Source organism: Apodemus sylvaticus, chromosome 5 (genome assembly GCF_947179515.1).
Source record: "Apodemus sylvaticus chromosome 5, mApoSyl1.1, whole genome shotgun sequence".
Lineage (NCBI taxonomy): Eukaryota > Metazoa > Chordata > Mammalia > Rodentia > Muridae > Apodemus > Apodemus sylvaticus.
This window is the reverse complement of record NC_067476.1, coordinates 41,115,482-41,141,005: the sequence shown is the minus strand read 5'-3', so window position 1 is coordinate 41,141,005 and position 25,524 is coordinate 41,115,482.

The window sequence follows — 25,524 nt, the reverse complement described above, 5'->3', positions numbered from 1 at the left end:
CAACAGAGGGAGTGACCCCCACCACACCATCTTTGCTCCATAATAGAGCAGACAGAGAACACCTGGTTGACCTTAACAAAGTAAGTATAACATTGCTTGAGGCAAGACTGAGAAGGGCTCCAAGGGCACAAAAGAGGAAGGCAGCATATCAATAATCTGTGCCAGAGGAAACCCAGTCATCCAGTGTTGCAGAGATAACCTTAAAGATCCACAGTAGGTTGAAGCACCAGCCATTGACAGTAAGACCATCTAACACCTGGGAGAACTAAATGGCTAAAGGCAAACGTAGGAATGTTACAAACAGAAACCAAGGCATTATGGCAGCATCTGAACCCAATTCTCCAACAATAGCAAGTCCTGGATACCCCAACACACCAGAAAAACAAGATTTGGATTTAAAATCACTGGTCATGATGCTGGTACAGGAACACATGAAGGACATACTTAAAGAAATTCAGGAGAAAATGGATCAAAAATTAGAAGCCCTTACAAGGGAAACACAAAAATCATTGAAAGAAATTCGGGAGAATGCAAAAGCCAATAAGGAGAAAACGCAAAAATCACTTAAAGAAATACAGGAGAACTTTGATCAACAGACAGAAGTCATGAAAGAGGAAACACAAAAATCTCTTAAAGAATTAGAAGAAAACACAAACAAGCAAATGACGGAACTGAGCAAAAACTTCCAGGATCTAAAAACAGAAGTAGAAACAACTAAGAAAGCACAAAGAGAGACAACTTTGGAGATAGAAAACCTTGGGAAGAAATCAGGGACCGTAGACGCAAATATCAACAACTGAATACAAGAGATAGAAGAAAGAATCTCAGATGCTGAAGATAACCATAGAAACCATGGACTCAAAAGTTAAAGAAAATGCAAAATGCAAAAAGCTTGTAACCCAAAACATCCAGGAAATCCAGGACACAATGAGAAAGCCAAATCTAAGGATTATAGTCATTGATGAGAGTGAAGATTTACAACTTAAAGGGCCAGCAAATATCTTCAACAAAATTATGGAAGAAAACTTCCCTAACCTAAAGAGAGAGATGCCCATGTACAAGAAGCCTACAGAACTCCAAACAGACTGGACCAGAACAGAAATACCTCCCGTCACATAATAATCAAAAACTCAAATGTACTAAACAAAGAAAGAATACTTAGGGCAGTAAGAGAAAAAGGCCAAGTAACATATAAAGGAAGACCTATCAGAATCACACCAGATTTCTCACCAGAGACCATGAAAGCTAGAAGATCCTGGGTGGAGCTCATGCAGACTCTAAGAGAACACAAATGCCAGCCAAAACTACTATACCCAGCAAAACTCTCAATTACTATAGATGGAGAAACCAAGATATTCCATGACAAAACCAAATTTACACAATATCTTTCTACAAACCCAGCCCTACAAAGGATAATAGGAGGGAAACACCATTACAACGAGGGAAACTCTACCCTGGAAAAAGCAGGATATTAAGCTTCTTTCATTAAACCCAAAGAAGATAACAGCACACATATAAAATTAAAATCAAAAATGATAGGAAGCAATAACCACTACTCCTTAGTATCTCTTAACATCAAGGGACTCAATTCCCCAATAAAAACATAGACTAACAGACTGGTTACATAAACAGGACCCTACATTTTGCTGCATACAGGAAACACACCTCAGTGTCAAAGATAAAAACTACCTTAGAGTAAAAGGCTGGAAGACAATTCTACAAGCAAATGGTCCCAGGAAACAAGCGGAATTGCCATTCTAATTTCAGATAAAATTGACTTTCAACCTAATGTCATCAAAAGAGACATGGAAGGTCACTACTTGCTGGTCAAAGGAAAAATCCAACAAGAAAAACTCTCAATCCTGAACATCTATGCCCCAAATACAAGGGCACCCTCATTCATAAAAGAAACTTTACTAAAGCTCAAAGTACACATTGCACCTAACACAATAATTGTGGGTGACTTCAACACTCCACTCTCACCAATGGACTGATCAGGAAAACAGAAACTAAACAGGGAGACAGTGAAGCTAATTGAAGCTTTGAACCAATTGGAGTTAACAGATTTATATAGAACTTTTCATCCCAAAGCGAAAGAATATACCTTTTTCTCAGCACCTCATGGTACCTTCTCCAAAATAGATCACATAGTTGGCTACAAGACAGACCTCAACAAATATAAGAGAGAAATAATCCCATGCCTCCTATCAGATCACTATGGAGTAAAAGTAGTCTTTAATAACAGTAAAAACAACAGAAAGTCCACATACACATGGAAACTGAACAATACTCAATGATACCTTGGTCAAGGAAGAAATAAAGAAAGAAATCAAAGATTTCTTAGAATTTAATGAAAATGAAGGCACAACATACACAAATCTATGGGACACAATGAAAGCAGTGCTAAGAGGAAAACTCATAGCTTTGAGTGCCTCCAAAAAAAATTCGAGAGAGCATACACTAGAAGATTAACAGAACAACTGAAAGCCTTGGAAGAAGAAGAAGTTAATTTACCTAGGAGGAGAAGAAGACAGGAAATCTTCAAACTCAGGGCTGAAATCAATCAAGTAGAAACCAAGAGAACCATACAAAGAATCAACAAAACCAAAAGCTGGTTCTTTGAAAAAATCAACAAGATAGATAAACCCTTAGCCAGACTAACCAAAGGGCACAGAGAAAGTATCCAAATTAACAAAATTAGAAATGAAAACGGAGATATTACAACAGAAACCGGGGAAATTCAAAAAATCATCAGATCCTACTACAAAAACCTGTACTCAAGACAACTGGAGAATCTGGAGGAAATGGACATTTTCTTAGACAGATACCAATTACCAAAATTAAACCAGGATCAAATAGACCATCTAAACAGACCCATAACCCCTAAAGAAATAGAAAGGGTCATCGATAGGTTTCTACCAAAGAAAGCACAGGACCAGACGGTTTCAGTGCAGAATTCTATCAGACCTTCAAAGAAGACTTCACACCAACACTCTTCAAACTTTTCCTCCAAATAGAAACAGAAGGAACACTACCCAACTCCTTCTTCGAAGCCACTATTACACTGATACCAAAACCACACAAAGATCCAACTAAGAAAGAGAATTTCAGGCCAATTTCCCTTATGAATATCGATGCAAAAAAATACTAAATAAAATTCTTGCCCACAGAATCCAAGAACACATCAAAATGATCATCCACCATGATCAAGTAGGCTTCATCCCAGGGATGCAGGGATGGTTCAATATAAGAAAATCCATAAATGCTATCCACTACATAAACTCGAAGAAAAAAAAAAACACATGATCATTTCATTAGATGCTGAAAAAGCATTTGACAAAATTCAGCATCCTTTTACGCTAAAAGTCTTGGAAAGGACAGGAATTCAAGGCCCATATCTAAACATAGTAAAAGCAATATACAGCAAACCGGTAGCCAACATCAAACTAAATGGAGAGAAACTTGAAGCAATCCCACTAAAATCAGGGACTAGACAAGGTTGCTCCCTCTCTCCATATCTTTTCAATATAGTTCTTGAAGTCCTAGCTAGAGCAATTAGACAACATAAGGAGGTCAAAGGGATACAAATTGGAAAGGAAGAAGTCAAACTATCACTATTTGCAGATGATATGATAGTATACTTAAGTGACCCTAAAAACTCTACTAGAGAACTCCTACAGCTGATAAACAACTTCAGCAAAGTGGCTGGATACAAAATCAATGCAAGCAAATCAGTAGCCTTTATATATTCAAAGTATAAGCAGAGTGAGAAAGAAATTAGGAAAATGACTCCCTTCACAATAGCTACAAACAGCATAAAGTATCTTGGGGTGACTCTAACCAAACAAGTGAAAGACCTATATGACAAGAACTTCAGATCTCTGAAGAAGGAAATCGAAGATCTCAGAAAATGGAAAAGTCTTCCATGCTCGTGGATTGGCAGGATTAATATAGTTAAAATGGCCATCTTGCCAAAGGCAATCTACAGATTCAATGCTATCCCCATAAAAATCCCAACCCAGTTCTTCATAGAGCTAGAAAGAGCAATTCTTAAATTCATCTGGAATAACAAAAAAACCCAGGATAGCTAAAACTATTCTCAACAGTAAAATAACTTCAAGGGGATTCAGGGGATTCAGTATCCCAGACTTTAAACTTTACTACAGAGCAATAGTGATAAAAACTGCATGGAATTGGTACAATGTCAGGCAAGCGGATCAATGGAAGAGGATTGAAGACCCAAAAATGAACCAACACAACTATGGTCACTTGATCTTCGACAAAGGAGCTGAAAGCATCCAGTGGAAAAAAGATAGTCTTTTCAACAAATGGTGCTAGTTCAATTGGAGGTCAGCATGCAGAAGAATGGGAATTGATCCATTCTTATCTCCTTTTACTAAGCTCAACTCCAAATGGACCAAGGACATCCACATAAAACCTGACACACTGAAACTAATAGAAAAGAAACTGGGGAAGACCCTTGAGGACATGGGTACAGGGGAAAAGTTCCTGAATAGAACACCAATAGCTTATGCTCTAAGATCAAGAATTGACAAATGGGACCTCATAAAGTTTCTGTAAGGCAAAGGACACTGTCAAAAGGACAAAACGTCAACCAACAGATTGGGAAAGGATCTTCACCAACCCCAAATCCGACAGAGGGCTAATATCTAATATATACAAAGAACTCAAGAAGGTAGAACCCAGAGAACCAAATAACCCCATTAAAAAGTGGGGTACGGAGCTAAACAAAGAATTTTCACATGAAGCACTTCGGAGAGCTGAGAAACACCTTAAGAAATGTTCAACATCATTAATCATTAGGGAAATGCAAATCAAAACAACCCTGAGATTTCACCTCACACCAGTCAGAATGGCTAAGGTCAAAAACTCAGGAGACAGGCGAGGTGTTGGCGAGGATGTGGAGAAAGAGGAACACTCCTCCACTTCTGGTGGGATTGCAAGATGGTGCAACCACTTTGGAAATCAGTCTGGCTGTTCCTCAGAAAACTGGGCATGACACTTCCTGAGGACCCTGTTATACCACTCCTGGGCATATATCCAGAGGATTCTTCAGCATGCAATAAGGACACATGCTCTACTATGTTCATAGGAGACCCATTTGTAGTAGCCAGAAGCTGGAAAGAACCCAGGTGTCCTTCAACGGAGAAATGGATACAAAAAATGTGGTATATTTACACAATGGAGTACTATTCAGCCATTAGAAACAATGAATTCATGAAATTCTTAGACAAATGGATGGAGCTGGAGAACATCATACTAAGTGAGGTAACCCAGTCTCAAAAGATCAATCATGGTATGTACTCACTGATAAGTGGATATTAACTAAGAAACTTTGAATACCCAAGACATAATCCACAAATTAAATGATGTCCAAAAAGAATGGAGGAGTGGCCCCTGGTTTTGGAAAGACTCAGTGCACGAGTATAGGGGAATTCCAGAACTGGGAATCGGGAAGGGGTAGATGAAGGAACAGGGGGATGGAAGAGGGCTTATGGGATTTGCGGGGAGTGGGGACCCAGAAAGGAGGAAATCATTTGAAATGTAAATTAAAAATATATCAATAAAAAAGAAAATAATTTTATATTTCTAGAAAACATACAAGTCATATTATAAAGATTTATCCTCAATGTCCTCAAGTTCTTCATGTACCACACAATAGTGTCAGTCCTTGAAGATTCGTACCTAATCAAGACAAATAGATGTAACTCATATTTCTGATTTTAAAAAAATTAGTTAAAAAATATATATGACTATTAAAAAAAAAAGAAAGAAATCCACCTGCCTCTGCCTCCCAGAGTGCTGGGATTACAGGCGAGTGCTACCACCGCCCGGCTTGGAGTACTGTTTTTAATCACCAAGAGCAAAAAGAAAATATTTTATTTTGGATGTTGATTTTAGTGACTACAGTCTATTATTGCCGGGCTTCCCTGTTCATGAGCCTGTTTTGAGACAGAGCATTACGGAGGAAGGATGTAGGAGGAACAGAAATGCTTTCCTATTGGCAGCCAGGAGGCTGAGACACTGGACCAAGAGAAACTGCATAATCTACGTGCACACGTCCAGTGATCTGTCCTCACAACACATCACCTCCCAAAAACTCTGATTCTAAGTCCATTAGTGGATCAACCTCCCTAATCACCTGAGCACCAGTCCTTCAGGGCAGGAGCCTTTGGGGGTCTTTGTATTTAAATTACAAGAGCCTTTATACACACACACACACACACACACACACACACACACACACACACACACCAGGCATGATGCAAAAATAAATAATGACTCTACATGACTTCATCAAAATTACTTTTTTTCATAATTGGCTGCGAAATGAGTGGTAAGAGACTAGGAAGGATAAAGAACCAACCAACTTGCCATCATTGATAGCTAGAATATTATCAAATCACTGATGTAATCCTGAGCAACTCAATGCCCAAGGTCATGAGTTGCCTCATCTTTATTATTTCTAAGAAATTCACGAGTTTTGTTCTTACTATTTGTTCATTTGCTTAGTTTTTTTAATAGATTGAGCTTTTGTTGCCTAGTGATATATATATAGAATGCACATCTAATTACTATAGAATATGCATTCTGTGGGGGAATATATAGAATTATCTCCAAAATAAACCACACACTAGATCATAAAACACAAAAATCATAAATAATCAAGAGGCATGTGAAATGGTACATCAAAGAAATGCAAATAAAAGAATGTCAAAAAATTAGAAAGACAAATAATAATTGATATTGATGAACAAATAAAAACAGCAGAAACCATATACGTAGGGAAAATGGGAGCTTGACAGTTTATTGAAGATACACTCAAAAGAGAAGTAAAAATTTGCCAGCAAAATCTGTAGTGTATGTTTTAAATGGTTGCCTCAAACTGAAATAAACTCAAATGATCATCAAAATGAGAATGGATAAGGAAATTGAAATATGTTCATTCAATAAAATTTAACTTAGTAACATAAAAAGGGTAAGTTTCTGATACCTGTAACTGAATTGGTGAGTCTCAGAAACATTGTGTCAAGCCTGGCTCAATTCTCAACATACATTCAATAGTGCAGATCTATCTGTACTTCTAGGACCAGGGAATTTGAAGCCATCTTCCAGCCTCCACCAGCACCAGGCATGTGTGTAGTGCACATACATGCAAAACACTCCTACTCACAGAATAAACAACACAAAAAAAAGTTGAAAAGAGTATCCATCATTTAATCCTACTTGTATAATGTTGTAAAGATTTGTTGCCAAAACATTGGTTGTTTCATAGAAGAGATTAAATAAGAAAGTCCTATAGACCAAAATTCTCTGGGTTGTAGAACTCATGCATGTAATGATTTCAAACATTATGAATGGTTTTCTTAAGGAATATGATTTTATTATATGTAAATTATAGCTCCATATAAAATAGATGCCATAGGGAAATAAGGAATTCTTACTTTTCTTATTAGAAATAAAAATTCCCTCCTCAGTTATTCACATCATTTGAACAAAACCCTTAACTGTTTCTCCTTTTTTACATAATAAAAGAATTATCTGATGTGTACAGTGTTAACAGAATTGGTATCAAGTTATGATTTTGAAGGGAGAAAATCCAGGAAATAAAATGAACTAACCATATTATCTCAGTCTTGTCAAGATGCAGGTTGAATTTCCATACACTGTGGAGGAATGGAGATCCTTGTAAGTACTCAGAAAAAAAATGAGTGACGTCACTGCGTGCAAGTGTTATCACTTCAGCTTGTTTTCTAGTTCTCTTTTCCTACTCTTTTCTTCCCAGGGAAACGATCAGAAAGGAATTCCAAGCTCTAATTCTGTCTCTACTCTTACATGAAGGACAGTCAAGAAATTTTAGAGACTGTCATTGTCTTGAAAGGGAAAGCAGTATCACTAGTATCTATTAGAAATCTGTCCTAAAATAATTTACATTTTTTAGCTTAGAGGTCCTTACCCCAATGTTGATTTTACTTACTTATATATCAATAAATTCAGCAAACATTTTTGTCAAAGGCAAAGGTAATGTAATTATTTCCACAACGCAGTCAAGGCTATTTCGGTCAGACTCCTTTAACTTGAAAGATCCTGCCAGCTATGTTTTAGAGAATTTGATGACTCTTTTCAACTCTTTAGAAGGAGGCTGCCAGATGTATTGCTGTGTTCACATATGTGCACGCATGGGTGAATAAAGTAATTAAATGATCCTTCAGTCATTTGCTAAACCCTTACAGAGAGACTTTGTTAGAAAACTTGGCATCTTCTCCACTGCTACTCATCTCGCTTCTCTACTTCCACCCAAGTGTGTGGTGCCTAAAAATTATACTTAGAAATTAATTTACCTTATGTCAACTGATGAGTGAGATTTATCTTAATTTGAATAAACCACAAATGTCCATTCATCGATTATGGTCCTTGTTAAGGCACCACGCCAAGAAATACCAGGTGTCTGGGCCAGAGTTGACTCAAACATAAGATGAACCCTTTCCTGATGTTCAAAAGCTACGAATCTGACTTTGGGCCAAATATCTTTTGGTTTTCTTGTCTGGGAAGGAAGAAAGCTGACTGAAATGGGATATAGCTTTCAGTTCTACAGTTCTGTGGACATTCATTGATCGACAAGGAAGAGATTACTTATACCATAGCAGGACTTGACTTAAATCCTTTGTATAAATATGAAAAGTTAAAAGCAGAAAGATGCTTTGGCCATGTATCAGAGTCTAGCATATTATAAAAGCAGTGATGGTTATGGCCTTTATCTTTTAGAAGCCTATCTTCTAGCTTAGGCTGGAGGCTAGCATAAACAATAAAAGCTAATGGCATTATATAACAAAGTAGAAACACATTACTTAAGTGCTATAGGTTAGAGGCATGACCTTAACTTCTAAAGTGATGACTTCCAGCTACAGCTCCAAGAGACATCTTCAGTGTTTGTTTCTTGCCCATAGCAGTTTACTATAATATGGACCAAGTGATTTTGTCCCATATCCTCACTAACTACACAGAGTCACAGAGAATGGGCAAAATAACAGCCTAGGATTTGACAGTAATTTAATGAGTTCTGCATCACAAGTCAAACCTCAAGTGAGCACTCTACTAGAAGGAAACCAGTATAAAATGAGGAAGAACTGATATATAACATTGGTGGGTTTTTCTCCACAAAGTTTTTTTAAAAAGTCCTTTAAACACCATTTCACATTGTTGGTTCTGTTCTATAGTCAAGTGAAAAATCTCTAATAAGATTGGCCTAACAAAGCCCAATGTAAGATACTTCCTAGCTATGTGGTTACCCAAAAGTAGTGGCTCATGGCTTTTACAGGAGATACATGGCTTCAAGTAGAGGAGAATGACTGTAATGTCATCCTTGCTGGGCTTCTGTTCTACAGGGTACTCTAGCTCTGCTGCTCTGAAACAGGGGGACATAATCTCTTCCTATTCATTTCCTAGCATTCCTTTCTCTCAAAGTAGCTTGTGTTTTGAGTCCCGTTTCATCGACTTTGTTGTTTAGTTTTTATATTCTTTGACCCTCTTTATTAAAAAAGAAATGATCCTTTAGAAATAAATGCTTTCATGCATAAAACAAATTTCATTTGGCAGCATTTTGGTTAGATAAACTTCAAACACATTGTAATAATATATTTCATATAGATCTTTATCTGATAACAGAGTCTTAGCAGGAATGAAAGAAGTTTAAAGTTCCCTTCTGGTCTGTGCTTGAGATATCTTTGTGACACAACCTAGTCTGGGTTATTTTGGAAGAGAGAACCTCAGTTTAGAAAATGCCCTCACCAGATTGCCCTGTGAGCAAGCCTAGAGTGTGTTTTTTGAATAATGATTGATATGGGATAGGCCCAGATTACTATGGGTGGTGTTGTCTCTGAACTTGTTGTTCTGGGTTCTATAAGAAAGCAGGTTGAGTAAGTCATGAGTTGTTAGCCAGTAAGCAGCATGCCTCCATGGCTTCTGCATCAGCTCCTGCCTCCAGATTCCTGCCCTGAATATCCTCAGTGATGGACTATGATATGGAATTGTAAGTTGAAATGAATCCTCAAGTTTCTCCCCAAATTGCTTTGGATCATAGTGTTTTATCACAGCAATAGAAATCCTATCTAAGACAAGACTCTATATAACAAATACTTTCTGAATCCATACCTTCCTATTCAAGATGTTATACCTTTCTTTCTAATTTGATATGACTTAACTGTGCCAGTGGTCAGAAGATAAGAGTTGACAAATTGGGAGGAAAAATTGTAACTAAAAAAGAATACAATATATCTTTTACATCTTTATAAATATAAGTTGAAAATATAAGAAACATCCCTTTCTTATTTTCTTCCCTTCCTTCTTTCCTTCTTTCTTCCTTCTTCCCTCCCTTTTTCCCTCCCCCTCCCTTGCTTCCTTCTTAGCTCATCGTAGTCCCCAAATTCTATCAGTATTCTTGACTATACAACATTTTTAGAATGTACCTAGCATACAACCAGCTCGCCTGCAATATATCCCAAATGTTTTCTTTTAAAATTCAGTCCAGGTTTTCTGAAATTGAAATTCACATGCAACTCATTTGTAGGATTGAACATACATCTTATAGTACACACTGGCATTAAATTGAAATGTGAAGGATGAGAAGTCATTTGTGTGGGCAGGAAGCCAAATAATTCCTGGAGTTCTGCATGCAGGCAATAATTTACATCGACAGGTAGAAAACATGTTATGTGCTCTTGGTACAATGATACCGCAAAGCTTGGCCATGACTCATAACTCAGCTAGCATTTATAAATGCTCAAAAAATGTGGTAAAACAGATGAAAACTTGCTCTTGTCTGAACTCAAAGGCAACAGAGTCCTTGAGATGTGACAAGAGAATAATGGAACAGCAGTAAAATAGAGGATGGAAGGATAGATAGATAGATAGATAGACAGACAGACAGATAGGTGGGTAGACACACAGACACACAGACACACAGACAAGAGTAAGCGAGAGAGCTTTGGGTTTTATCTTCTATCATTTCTGGTACCATGTAGAACTTGAAAGATGAGTTAGTAACATCTGTTTTTGTATTCTTTGCCTCATTTATTTAAGATAATGTAATTGTTACTTTTGTTAATCACTGTGATCAGCTCTAACATTTTTCCTTCTCTTTCAGATTTCTTTTGAAATTGTCAACCGTGAACTAAAGAGCTTCAATATAAGCATTTCCCTTAAAATTAGTGACATTTGTTTTCTGTTAACAGCTGGTGGGAGCAGGCTAGACAGAGGGGAATAAAAGGACAAGCCACAGCCAGTGGCCTGCCTAATGCCAGCATAGTCAAAATTCCAAGACAATGATGACTGTAGCCTTATGGTGAATCGCTCTTTTCCAGGGCTAAATTGTATTAGTTTTTCATTTTCCTGAATAACAATTGATTCTTTCTTTCCTTGAGCTTGTCATACCACCCCCAAAAGCCCTTTTATATAACATTTTTGGGGGCGGAAACAAACAAACAAAAGATAAAGGATTTCAACCTTCAGTTAGCTAACAAACAAACAAAAGCATGCCTTGAATGGCTTCCCCTACCAGCTGTGTCCTGTCGGGCACACTGCAAAGATGTTGCCTTCTTTCTCAGTCACTGTGTGCACCCACCAGCTGTCCTACTGGGTCCCAATGTGCACTGCGAAGTGAAATCAGGAATGTTCTCAAGTTTTTGCTGCTGGTGGATCAAGCTGTTTCTTTCCAGACACTTAGCTCAAAAGGTCTGGGTTTCCCGACAGTCCATCTTGTTCTGGTTTTCTTGGCAGTGCTCGCAGCAGCCTGCCTGTGACTGGGGCAAAGTTTAAAACTTGAATTGGGAAGAGTCTAGAGCAAGTTCCCACAGGTGGTACTGTTCAAATAGTCACATAAAGTGCTTCCTTTGTCGTTAAAACCAAGCCTGTAATCTGTCCCAAGTGAAATGGGGCATTGTTTCAGAAACAGCAAAGTGGATGGCTGTGTTAACAGGACAAAGGGAACTTTGTGTGATGAAGCAATTGTTGAATAAACTTGGTAAACAGTAACCTGTGAATAATATGAAAACCTCAAAGCTTGAACACCAGATGTTACTCAAGTTTCATTGTGGCTAGGTTTTAACCATCCTTAACAAGGTGTCTGTGAATATGAAAGAGAGGAAATTATGTTCCTCACCTGAAGTACACAAAAGGCAGAGAACTATCTACATTTTTCAATGTGCCTCTCCATGCTGAGACTGTTCCCTGGGGACATAGTAGGCCCTTCAGTGTTAGGAGAAGTAAAACATAGAATGGAATAAGTTCTTGTCCACTGCCATCTGATTCCTTAGACAGTATTAATGGCATGTCTTAGCTTTCTGAGTGTTATACACAACCCAAATTCCTTCACAAATGTTTCTTGTATACCATGAAATAGTATCCAGCAAACTCCTAAACTTTTCAAGCCTCAGTTATTGCAATTACTGGACTTCTCTCCACAGCCTATTATATTGTCTATTTATACTAGTACTGTATGGAAGTAGTTGAGTGAGATAATTGCCCATTAAAACAATTGTTAAGTCAACTTAATTCAAAAGGACACTGAAGCACTGACCGTTTTTTCCATAAGAGTATATCTTCCCCCCTTGCCCTTCCATTCTTCCTTTAATTCTGTGGATTCAATACGTTTTTTGACACAATAGGTTTTTTTTTTTTTTTTTTTTGTGGATTCAATACAATACAAACTATTGAACAATAGTTCTCTTCAAATTCTCAATCATCTTTTCATATGAAGTATATCAGAACAGTTTGCTGGTTTCTGGTAAGATGATTATGGTTTCAGAGTTTACTCTAGTGCCCTTTGGTCTGAGATTCCTTGATAACTAATTTATAGCTAGGTGTCATGACACACCTAACATCTCAGTCCTTAGAAAATAGAAACAGGAGGTCTGAAGCCAGGCAAAGCTACATAGAGAAAACATATCCCAAAGTAAAGTAAACTTTTCCGTATCCATTCTCTTATCTCTTTACAGGGAGCTAAGTTGATTTGTTTGCTCTGAACTTCAGATAATCATAAACCAAAATAATACAGGGAAAGATGAACACCATTTTTGGGTGCCAAGACTTAACCCAGGTTTGGCCTGTGAGTGCTCTCTCTTACACCTATCCAACCAAGATACCAGTAGGAAAAGTACCATGGAGAAAAACAGAGAGCCATGATTGCTGCCCTCTCTCAGGAGCCTTTGCTGCTGTTTTCTTTCTATGGAATGTCTCTCAAAATGTAGTGATACCTATATGACGGATCACAAAGGAATTATGTAAAGACAAAAAAGACACTTGTTCTGTCTTTCTGAAACAATCAAGGAGAGGAGATAAGAGTGCTGAGCAAGAGATAGCGTGATTATTTCAAAGAATGATAAACAATTGATAGGGCCTACTGCCAAAAAAAAAAAAATGAAGATCCTTTGACAAAAGTAAAGAATGTCAGAACATTGACTGCAGACCAGTGAATGAGAACCTGTGATGGTGTTCAACTGGTGAATGAGCTATTTTGAAGCTTCCAAAAATCTCTTATTCATTTGTCTCCTACCATAGTAGAAGCCTAGGAAACTGGCATGATCTGGGATTATAGCCTAGGACACAAGTGAATGGCACACCCAGCCAGGTGGTCAGTGTCACTGGAGTTCTAGATGGGGGCTTGGTAGTTCCAAGCGTGAGGGAGCCAGCTGTGTGGTCTATGGTCAAAACTGGACTGATGAAACCACAGTAATGGACACAGGGCCTACGATCAGTGGAGCAGCTGGGAGGGATGTCTTCCTGCCTGCCACCATTTGCACCAGGGAACCGGGAAACTCCAAAGCCTTCTGTGATCAGTGAAACATCTGGGACAGAAGTCTTCCTGCTGCCATTTGCACCAGGGAGCCGGGAGACTCCACAGCATTCTGTGCATAGCCAGCCAGGAAAGAGTGATCTCCCAGCAGTGCTTTTACTTCTGAGCACAGAGGTGAGATCTCTACCTTCTCTCTGGAGGGGATCCAGCTAGGAGCACACAGGGCCTAAGATCAGTGGAGCAGCTGGCATGGAAGTCTTCCCCCCTGCCGCCATTTGTACCAGGGAGGTGGGAGACTCCACAACCTTCTGTGCATAGCCCACCAGGAGAGAGAGAGAGAGAGAGAGAGAGAGAGAGAGAGAGAGAGAGAGAGAGAGAGAGAGATCTCTCAGCAGTGCTTTCACTTTTGGGCTCAGAGGAGTAAGGACACAGACTTACAGGCCCACAGAAGGAACAAACCCCAGCCAGAGACAACAATACCAAGTAGCAGCAGATGGCGAAAAGCAAGCACAAGAACTCTACCAACAGAAACCAAAGCCGCATGGCAACATCAGAACCCAGTTCTCCCACAACAGCAAGTCCTGAATACGCTAGAACACCAGAAAAGCAAGAGTTGAATTTAAAATTGTATCTCTTGATGCTGATAGAGGGCTTCAAGAAAGACTTAAATAACTCCCTTAAAGAAATACAGGAGAACATCGGTCAACAGGTAAAAGCCCTTAAAGAGGAAACACAAAAATCCCTTAAAGAATTACAGGAAAACACAAACAATCAAGTGAAGGAACTGGACAAAACCATCCAGGATCTAAAAGTGGAAGTAGAAACAATAAAGAAATCACAAAGTGAGACATCTCTGGTGATAAAAAACCTTGGAAAGAATTCAGGAGTCATAAATGCAAGCATCAACAACAGTATATAAGAGATAGAAGAAAGAACCTCAGTTGCTGAAGATACCATAGAAAACATTGACTTAACAGTCAAAGAAAATGCAAATTGCATAAAGCTGGTAACTCAAAACATCCAGGAACTCCAGGACACAATGAGAAGACCAAACCTAAAGATTATAGGTATAGAGGAGAGCAAGGATTTACATCTTAAAGGCCCAGTAAATATCTTCAACAAAATTGTAGAAGAAAACTTCCCTAACCTAGAGAAAGAGATGCCCATGAACATACAAGAAGCTGACAGAACTCCAAACAGATTGGACCAGAACAGAAAGTCCTCCCGGCACATAATAATCAAAACATCAAGTTCACTAAACAAATAATATTAAAAGCTGTAAGGAAAAAATGGCAAGTAACTTATAAAGGCAGACCTATCAGAATCATACCAGACTTCTCACCAGAGACAATGGAAGCTAGAAGATTCTGGGCAGACCTCATACAGATCCTAAGAGAACACAAATGCCAGTCCAGGCAATTTATGCAGCAAAACTCTGAATCACCATAGTTGGAGAAACCAAGATATTCCATAATAAAACCAAATTTATACAATATCGCCCACAAATCCAGTCCTACAAAGGATAATTGATGGAAAATGTCAACACAAGAAGGAAAACTACACCCTAGAAAAAGCAAGAAAGTAATCTTCCAACAAACCCAAAAGAAGATACCCACACAAACATAAAAATAACATAAAAAATAGCAGGAAGCAACAATCACAATTCCCTAATATCTCTTAACAATGGACTCAACTCACCAATAAAAAGACAAAGACTAATGAAATATTTCTCATGTATATCTTCAATTTTATCAGAAAATGTTTGTAATTCCCCTTTTAATTAATTTAGTCATTTCTTTTATGTCTACTACTTTATCTGCATTATTTTTCATGATAATCTTCAATTTTAATGTTTTTTATATACTTCCTCTATTTTTATCAGAAATGTTTTCAATGTAAATCATTGATTTTATCACAAATGTTTCTAACTCCACCTTCAATTAATTTAGAAAGAGTTTTTATATCTACCATTTTTCATGTAAAATTTTCCATGAAATAGTCAATTTTAACATGTTTGTCTATTTATTTCTTGAATTTTACCAGAAGTATTTTCCATGTAAATCTTCAATGTTATCTGAAAATGTTATAATTCTGCCTTCAATCAACTTAGAATTATCTTTATGCCTATCATTTTATCTATATAATGTCCATGATAATCTTTAATTTTAACATTTTTTATATATTTCTACAATTTTATCAGAAATGTTTTCCATGTAAATCTTCAAGTTTATCAGAAAATGTTCATAATTACATTTTTAATCAACTTAGCAATACTTTTATTCCTACCAATATTATACCTATATAAAATTTTCCGTGATAATCTTCAATTCTAACATGTTTTTCTACATTTTTCAACAATTTTATCAGAAATATTTTCCATGTAAATCTTCAATTCTATTATAAAATGTTTCTATCCCATATTTCAATTAATTTAGCAATGTTTTACATGGTACCACTTTACTCCTTAATTTTCTATGAAAATTGTCAATTTTAACATGTTTATCTGAAATATTTTTCATATATATCTTTAATTTTATTATAAAGTGTTTTTACTTCCCTTTACTTCCCTTTTCAACAATTAAAAAAAAATTATAAAAACAACACAGTAATGAATTCTCAGGGAGATACTCTTTAGCTCAAGAGGAATTTGACTGCTAGTTGGGAAACAAAAGCCAGTGTGCTTTGTGTTAATAAAATGCCACCTTGAATGGAATGCAGAGGCTAAGACATGGCTCAGGACAGCAAATGTCAAGTCTATACTTTGGCTGGAACATATATCTTTGTATGGCTTTGTCAGGTCCTGTCCACTTAAATGCTAACAAGATACAGTACTACTCAGAGAGAACAGTCTAGCATGAACATAGACTTCTACACAGTTGCTAGAATTGTACAGTGGGTATGTGGGAGTGCTAAGCAGTAGGGGAACTTTACAAAGGTTAAAAGTGCCTAGGTGAAAATGGCCACTCAGTTACTTATTATGTGACCCCCCAAGAAACAAATACAATGCTTTGTGCCCTCACAGTCACCCTAACAGTGCCCACTGGACACAGTTTTGTGATAATTAAATAGCTTCATAATCCCAGCACATGAGAAAAATTTAGTTACAGTGCGATGCTATCCCAGTTCTCTTAAGGCAGGTAAGATGCTGGAACAGCAAATTCATCTGGGTATAGAAAAGGAAACAAAGCTAGGAGTGTAACAGGTACATATACTCTTCAATGCCAATTAGGTGTTTCTCAAGTAGATAAATCATTTAACAATGGGAAATACTTGTAAAGCCATAACCATAATTTAGAGACCCAATTTAGTTAAATTAATAAGACTTTTACAAACTATGGTCATTTTTTTTCCAATTAAACCTCAAAGTTGAGAAAGATTTAGACATATTGTTTCACTATCTCTTTTATAAGTTTGATATGTAAAATATTTAAAAATTTAAAAAATCCACCATGTTTTGGTCATTTTTATATTCACCAATACTGAATAAAGTCAATATGAAGTTCATTTTCATATCATTTTAGCCATTTCCTTACTGCCATTAGTGAGCAGGGGCCACTTCACTTCAAGTGCAAGCAAAAACCATCCTGCTGGAGCTCTTTACATCTCATCTAACAATGCTGAATGCCTGGTATTGGAATAATCATTCACTACTGCTCAGGGAACAATTTCCAGGCTATTATTTATTGTAGAGTCCTGATTGATGACAGTTTTGACTGAGTCAGACAAATTTGCATATTCAAGGGGATGGACGTGGGACATTGTTAGAGAAAGCTTTAGACTCCAGAAATTGGCCAAGTTTTACAGCAGTGTACAGTTGGGATTTTCATGGCTGAGAAACTTATCTGTTGCTGAAATAGACAGAACCAAGGAAGATGTTCTCACTGCAGGAAAGTTTTGAGTCTCAGAAATATGTGCCTCTAAAACCAACCTTCACTCATAGGTAGACTCTAAGCTTGGTTACGAGGCAACAGGACATGGAGGGTCATGTGACAGCTTCATTTCCTCTTTGGCATTTAGCACACTTTTACTCACCATCTACCTGCCTCACAGAGCTACACACACCAAGCCCTAACAAGACTCATCCAGTGTGAAATGGAAGCGTCAAAATCTGTCCTTCCCATGCTCATCTCCTCTTCAGGGTTTTAGGTTCTGAAGATTTGTAACTTAATTCAAAGACAAGATGATTTTGTTCTTTTGTTTTTCAACTTTGAGATCTCTCTGAGATACTTCTGGAAACATTAGAAGCGTCATTCTACCCTAGCCACCTTAGGGCAAGGAACACTGACCAGTTTGTATAGTTAACATGATACACACCCTACACAACACTGAACTGAATGACTCCTCCCCCATCTTTATACATTCGTAGATAATGCTTTTGAACTTTCATTTCAAAAGCAAATTTTCAAGCATGAAGCCAATATATTAACTTCAGACAATGGGCCACTTGGAAGTAAAATGAAAAAAAAAAAAAAGAATGGCTTTCTGGAGATTCTAGCAGCAACATAACAGAAGTCTACTATTCTAAGAACATGGAATCATTGATGATGCTTTCTGAACATCTTCTACAAGACCATGTCCTCTCTATTTTGTAGTTCTTCCATGACAATGCCAGGATCCAATTTAAATCTTGACTTATTGAGATCACTCATAGCTGAGAAAATCGATTGGTTGAAGTCTAAAGGAAAATAAACTTTCAAAGGTTAAAAACTGTTAGTCTTCCACCAGAACCTGGCACATACATGTGCCTTTGAGTTTTCTTAAATTAAAAGACTCAGAAGATCGCATATGAAAATCTGGATTTCTAGTTTCTCTTTGGCAGTTCTGAAGGTGAAGAAGCAATAGTAAACTTGGCATATTACACTGGCTGGTATTCTTCAGGCAGGGTATGGCATCTCCTTAGTGTTCCGGAATGTGTGACGACTCAGTCATCACTGGCATATATTTTCTTCTTCGTCTCACAGTTATTGACAGGGTTGGAGTCCGAAATCCATGCTCCAAGTCCATTATGCCATGTGGTTAGTTTGTGGGCAGCTGTTTTTTTGTGTGTATGTGAGACTCCTTATATGAAATGCCCTTGATATTGGAATGCCTCAACTTTCCATCTTCTTAGAATGTGCCATGACTCTGTGACCAACTGCTGCCATCATGTCCTCTCAGTCAAGGGTTAGGCTGCTTTCATGGAAAGAAATCAAGCAGACACACCTCTTAGTCCATATGCTTTACAATTCTTTTTTCTAAGAGTTGCCTGTTTTTAATAAGCTTCTGCTACCTAATTTTCCTATCTTATATTAAGATTTTTGATCTAGAGATAATAACTAATCATGACAAGTTGATATTTAATTTCAAATAAGTGGGCATTTTCAGGTTGTAAGATCATATCCACTACTATCAAAATGTGTTCTGAGAAATAACTCACATACTATAAACTCCTATATTTAGAGTATAAAATTCAAAAGGTTTTGCATTTTAATTTTATTATGCAAACATGTTTAACATCCAATCTACCATCTTCATTTTTTTTTCATTTTAAATATACAAACACAGAATTGTAGACTGCAGGTCAGTGTTCTACAACAGATCTCTAGAGCTTATTTTCCTTGTTCAACTGACACTATGCGTTTATTGGTAAATAATCCTCATCCCTTCTCCCCGAACCTTAGCCCCTACCCTCTTAACAACTGAATTTATGACTCTGAACTTGTATAATACCTCATATAACATGCAGTATTTTTTGGCTGACTTATTTTGCTTATTATAATATCTTCTAAGCTTATTCATGTTGTTGCATCTCCTGCTCCTTACCACACTAGACCATAGTCCTTCAGACTGTGAGCTGAAATAACCTCTTCTACCTTTAAGTTGCATTGATTCTTGTCAGGCATTTTGTCACTGTTGTGAGAAAAATAACTGAAACATTCATTCATCAATCTTGTGATGGACAATTGGGTTATCTCTGTCATACCTATTAAAAACATTTGTAATAAACATGGGTGTTTTTAATTTCTTAGGGAACCGTCATCTTGTTTTTCTTGACAATCCTATTTTTCATTCTCACCAATAGCGTTCTAAAGTTCCAGCCTTTCCATATTCTCATGATTGACTCTTTGTTTTGACATTAGCATTAGTTTTGACTGACATGGAGATATCTCATCGTGCCTTATTTAGGGTTTCATTGCTCTGAAGAGACACGGTGACCAAGGCAGCTCTTATAAAGGACAACATGTATTTGTCACTGGCTTATAGGCTCAAAGGTTCAGTCCATTATCATCATGGCAGGAAGCATGGCAGCAGGGCAGGCAGACCTGGTGCTGGAGGAACTAAGAGATCTACATCTTGATCTAAAGGCAGCCAGGAGGAGACTCCCTTCTGCAGACAGCCAGGAAGAGGTTCCTTTTACCACAGTGGGCAGAGCCTAAGCATAGGAACCTCAAAGCCTACTCCCACAGAGATACACTTCCTCTAACAAGGCTATCCCTCCCCCCAAAAGACCACACCTCCCAACATTGCTATTACACATGGGCCAAGCATATTTAAACTACCACGCATTGTGATTTTGACTTGTATTTATTTGTTTATTAGTGTTGGTGAATACATTTAACAAAGGAAACAAATGATTATATACTGAAACATTTATTAAAGAAACTGAAGAAGATATTAGTAAATATAAAGATATACATTCATGAATTAGAAGATTTACTATTAATGTACACATTGCCCAAAGTGAGCTACAGGCCTACTGCAATCTTAATTAAATCCTGTAGCATATTTCTATAGATATAGAAAAACAGTTCTAAAGTTCATACAATACTACAAATAATCTTTAAGAGGAAATACAACTTTGAAAAATAACAGAACTGGAGGCATCTTAGTACCTGGTTAAAATTCACTATTATACAAACAATATTAATCAAAACAGCATGGCATAAAAACAAATATGTAAACCAGTGGAATAGAACAGAATGCCCAGAAGAAAAATAACACATCTACAGTTAACTTATTTTCAGGAAGGGAATACACGATAGAGAACGGTTAGTTTCTTCAACAGGTATTCCTGGGAAACTTCATAACCCCATACAAAAGAATAAATTTGAGTACCTGCTTAGATCAAATATAAAGTGAACTCAAAATTTGTTAAAGAATTAGGTATGAAGCCTGAAATTGGGAAACATCCCAAAAGAACATGTGGAAGAAAGGCTTCTCAAGGTTGGTTTTGTTGTTGGTTGGTTTCAACTCCTTCCTTTCCTCCCTCCCTGACTCCATCTCTCTCCCTACTTCCTTCCTCTCTCTTTCCCTCCATGAACAAGATCAGTGCTTACACTTCAGTAACTCCATCCACTTAGTTAAGTCTCCTGTGGTGTGAGAAGTTCAACCAAATTACTTAGTCCAGCTCTCCTCAGCTCATTTGCTAGATATAGTCTTATTTATGGGACTTTATCCTAGTCCATTACCTACATATCTGCTCTTTGGCCAACACCATTGTCTTGACCATCGCTTCCCTATCATCCTTTGTAGAATCAGGAGGTCTTAATCCTACCCAGTTGTCTTCATTTTAAAAGATTGTTTTGGCTTTTCTGTGATTCTGGGAATTTCATAAAGATATCACAAGCAATTTGTCAGTGTCCTCAATGGCCTGCGATTCTCATGGAAACCCAGTTGAACCTGAAGATTACTTTGGGGAGAATTGTCATCTTAACTGATCTGTAACTAGAGTAATTGATCAGATTCTTTAATTTCTTTTGATGATATTTAATTGCCTTTTTCCCTTTGTCAGTTTAGCTAAGGGTTTCACAATTTTGTTGACATCTTAAAAACCAGTTTTACTTTCAACAGTTTTCTTTCAAATTTCTAATCTCTCTCTCTCTATATATATATGAATACACATATACACATACATATACATAAATAAATAGAAATGTGTACACTGCTGGAGATTAAATTCGGGATCTTGCATGTGCTAGACAAGTGTTCTACCACTGAGCTATAGCTGCAGCTTGGAAAAGAGAAAATTTTTATAGTAGTACTCTAATTACTTAATATCTTTCGAACTGTATTATTTTCTTAGTAGTCACTTAGGGTTTATCATCAGTCTTAACTTATTCAATTAAAAATCCATTGCTATTGATATATATCAATATATATGTTAGTGATATATATCACTTACATATAGTTATCATATATATATATATATTCATTTTTATATAGTTCTATTTCCTTTCCTTCTTTTCTTCCTCTTGTAACATTGCAAACTGTGCAACATTTGTATAATTATTATTTTTTGATATTTTGTCTTGAAAAATGAGAGAAAAAATATATACTTATGATTTTAAGATATTAACATTTGTTATATAAATTTTGGTTATCTTTATATGTTCCTGATCATTTGAGTTGCCATCTGGGATTCTTTATGTAGCCAAATAAAACTCAGTTTCCACTTTGTCCTTTGTATTTTATTGGAAAATGCAGTATCTATTATTGGCTTAATAATAGAAACATACAATTAATTTGATGTACATAGGTGTTTTTTTTCTACATGTGCATCTGTGTATCTTGTTCATGGTTGGTTCCCAGGATGGCCAGCAGAAAGCGATGTACCCCCCTGGACTGGAGTTAGAGACAACTCTGAGCCTTTGTGTGAGTATTGGGAATCAACCTAGGTTCTCTTGAAGAGCAACCCATACTCTTAACTGATGAACCATCTCCCCAGCTCCCATTTTTAATGTAATTTACATTAAATAAGAAAAGAGAAATATTTGTACTATCTCTTAAGATAGTACAATTATCTTTCATAGGATTCTTCACTGTTAATGTGATACCAGTTCCCAAGTGCACCAACTGCTTAGATTCTAAATAATTTCTTTTAATATTTCTTACAAGGTGGGAACATGTGGCGATTTGAGTGAGAAATGTTTTCAGCAGGCACAGGTGTTTAAACACTTGGCTCTGAGTTGGGTATTTGGGAGATAACAATGAAACCATCAGGAAGCACAGCTTTGCTGAAGGAAACATGTAGGAAGATTTTCTAGCTCCACTTCCAGTTCTTTCTCTGTCTCCTGTCTGTGGCTGAAGTTGTGGTGGATCAGGTTCTTGTTCTGACTCCCGCTGCCACACCTTCCCTGTCACGTCTTCTCTGCCACTATAGATTCTCTGAAACCATAAATCAGATAAACTCTTCTTCTCGTGAGTTGCCTTGGTCATGAAGCTTGTCACAAGAAGGACCTAATACAGTTAGTTAGCTATTAACAAATCACTACACTTTACATTACTCTAGGAATGTCTAGAATTAAGTTTTAATTTTGAAGACATAGAGGGACCGTTCTTCCTTTTAGGATCTCCTATGTGTTTGTTATGAAGATCTGTCTGTTAAGCTTTTGGAGGGTTTCCTGATTCTCTCCTATTATCCTTGCCAGCACTTCAACAGGCCAACCTTGTCTTTGGCCTTTAGACTTGTCTGTTGTTAATCTTTTTGTGCATATCCTACCTGGTGTTTGTTGAGCCTCTAGACCAGCAGGTTCATTTTCTGGATGTTTTCAGCTCTTACTTCTGTGAGTGTTGGTTTTGACCCTTTGTTTCTTTTCTTTCTTGTATTCACACCATGCATATGTTCCTGTGCTCAGTGGCAGATCACATACTTTCAGGGTTCTATTCATCTCACTGTTTTATTTTTCCTCCTTGTTCTTTGAGTAACATAGCATCCACCAATATATCTTTTAAGCCACCTTTGTTGTTATTGTTTTGGTATGGTTTTGTTTAAACAGGGTTTCACATAGCCTCAAATTTTGTAAGGATATCCTTCAATTCCTGGAGGGACCCTTGTACAGGGTGCTCCCCTATGTATCCTGAATTAGGCACAGACCATACTCAAACACCAATGTCCAGTCACAAACCAAGTGCTAAGAGATCCTTTATTATGCAAGACAAAGAGACAAAATGGATAAATCTAAATCAGGCAGAAAGAGCAGCAAATATAGCTTTGCAAGTATTAATTTTAAGATGGGTTAGGAGCGGTTCTGTATTGAAATGAGGTAGGAGGCATTGGGCACTTCTGACTGGGTATTTTAATTAGGATAGTCAAATGAGGAATTGATTGCTAGACCTTGATGTTTTGATAATTGGTCCTTAGTAACCAACCTCAGGAATGAGCCTGCCTAAGAAAATGGCCAAAAAAGAAATAGACCTTGGTGGCCAGCTTTAGGAATATATAATCTAATGGTTTAGCAAGGAAGAGAGGAGGAGAAAAGGGGATTCCTGCAGGAGCCATGTTTGCCATGCTTGGGCCTGCTAGAGCCCTCCTATTCCTATTCATCCTGACTCTGAGTCCCTAGTGATTATGTATGCCTGTACCATGCCTGGCTTTTCTATCAATGTGTCTTCAAGTTGATTAATTATTTCTTCTGCCAGTTCAAATCTACTCTTGTGCCCCTCTAGGGAATTTTTCACCCTGGTTATTATATTTTCAAATTACAGATTTTTTATTTATTTTTTCCCTTGTATTTATTTATTTTCATAAATACATTCTATTTGATGTAGTATTGCCATAAAGCTTCCTTTACTATGTTTTAAAGATTTTTACATAACAAGTGATAATTGTATGTATTAATGGTATATAACTAGAGTCTTTTTATCAATGCTGAGGATCGACTCCAGGGCCTTTGCGAAGGTTAGGCAAGTAATCCATCCTCAAGCTGCTATCCTCATGTCAGGATAAAATTTTGATGAATATATGAACTAATTAAATTAATCCAACTAATTCATTAATAACATCACACTTGGCTTATTTTCTGATAAGAAAATACATTTTTATTCTGCTAGTGATTTTCAAATATACAATACATTATTGTCAACTACAGCTCTGTGCAATAGACTTCAAATTTATTTTTCATTGATTTAACAAGCTGAACTGTGATTAATATGAACATCACAAGGAGTGTGAGAATGCAGCTATCCCTTTGACTCATTGACTCAGATCCTGAGAATATATATCAGAAATGGAATTGCTAGGTCACACTGTAGTTATTTATTTTTTGAGAAAACTCCAGACTGTTTACACAATTATTAATTTCTATTTCTCAATCTCATTGCCTCCCCCTGCCCCATGCTCTTTGATTTTTTTTCAAGACATGATATCTCTGTGTAGTGTGTGGTACAGGATACTGGAGATCATCCTGCCTCAGATTCCCAAGTGCTGGCATTATAACATTTACCTTCATGCATAGCCCGAGTTCATAATTCTACTGACCAGTACAAGGAGGTTTTGTTCTCTATATTCTTGGCAGCACTGACTTATTTCTCTTCTCTTGGCTCTAGATATTTCTGAAGACACAAGGTAACAGGTTCATCATGGTGTCAGCTTTCATTGCTCTGCCAGTTGACCAGGTAGGAAATTTGCTCTTTTCTTTCAGCCATTTCTATTAAGAAATATCCAGTGAAGCCCTTAGTTAAACTTTCCTTTGACTTAGTTTTCTTGATGTTAAGTTGACTTCCTTATGTATTTTGGGTACTACCTCTTTGTCAGAAGTGTGATTTACAAATATTTCCCTCAGTGTGTTGGCTTTGCTTGACTTCCTTACTCAGGGCTTCCTTGTTCAGTTCTTTGAACACATTTATTACCTTGGAGAGGTTGCAAACTGGACATCTGGTCAACCTCAGGAGCAGATTTGCTCCTTTGTTTTGTCTCTGTGTATGGATGATACACTGCAGTTTCTTGCATGTGTCCT